Genomic DNA, 836 nt, shown 5'->3' on the forward strand with positions numbered 1-836 from the left:
CCTCTAAAGCCACACTCTGGTCAGATTCTTTTATATTACTGACTGAGGGGCTCTTTCTACCTGTCTGCTCCATTGTGATATGTCTTCTAAGACGTCCCTAGGACCTGGCCCATCCCAGCCTGGTAGTCACTTTTTAAAAAAATTAATTAATTAACTAATTAATTTTTGGTTGCTCCAGGTCTTAATTGTGACACACGAGATCATCAATCCTTATTGCCATGAGATCTTTAGTTGCAGCATGCAAACTCTAGTTGCAACAAGTGGGATCTAATTCCCTGACCAGGAATTGAACCTGGGCTCCCTGCATTGGGAGTGCAGAATCTTAGCCACTGGACCACCAGGGAAAATCCCTGGTGAGTCACTTCCAATGGAAAAGCAGGCTCTGAAGGTTGGCGGGGATCAAAGGACAGTAGCTGCTGATCTGGGCCATTCTTGGCTGGAGCCACTTAGAGATCAGCCATGCATATCCTGGTATCACCAAATGCCTGGACAGTCCTGTTAATTAGGGCCCTTACCTCTGAACTCTGGCATGCACATGGCCCTACACTTGACAACTGTTCATTGATGGTATCTCATTGTAATCATCCCAATTACCCTGTAAAACAGTGAAGTTGAAATAATTTCCTTGGATTTTCTTTGGTGTCAGAGACTTCCTAGTGCTCAGAAATCATCATAGTAATGTGAAAATAATAACATAATCATAATAATATTACAGGCACTGGTCCCAGAGAGGGCAAAGTGGGGTCCCTAGTGAGTTGGAATTGGTGCCAACAATTTATTTGTACATTATAATTTTAAAAGCTCTGTCCACAAAACCCTTGTGAACAAAGTGGAAC

The 836-nt window shown here is 42.9% G+C and overlaps 1 non-coding gene across 1 annotated transcript; it reads right to left on the reverse strand.

Moving 5' to 3' along the window:
• Positions 1 to 271: 271 nt before the first annotated feature.
• On the reverse strand, positions 272 to 344 carry TRNAG-CCC. Its single transcript has one exon. It is a non-coding gene; the product is annotated as a tRNA-Gly (tRNA).
• Between the last annotated feature and the right edge of the window lie 492 nt (positions 345 to 836).

This window comes from Cervus canadensis, chromosome 7, assembly GCF_019320065.1.
Source record: "Cervus canadensis isolate Bull #8, Minnesota chromosome 7, ASM1932006v1, whole genome shotgun sequence".
Classification (NCBI taxonomy): Eukaryota; Metazoa; Chordata; class Mammalia; order Artiodactyla; family Cervidae; genus Cervus; species Cervus canadensis.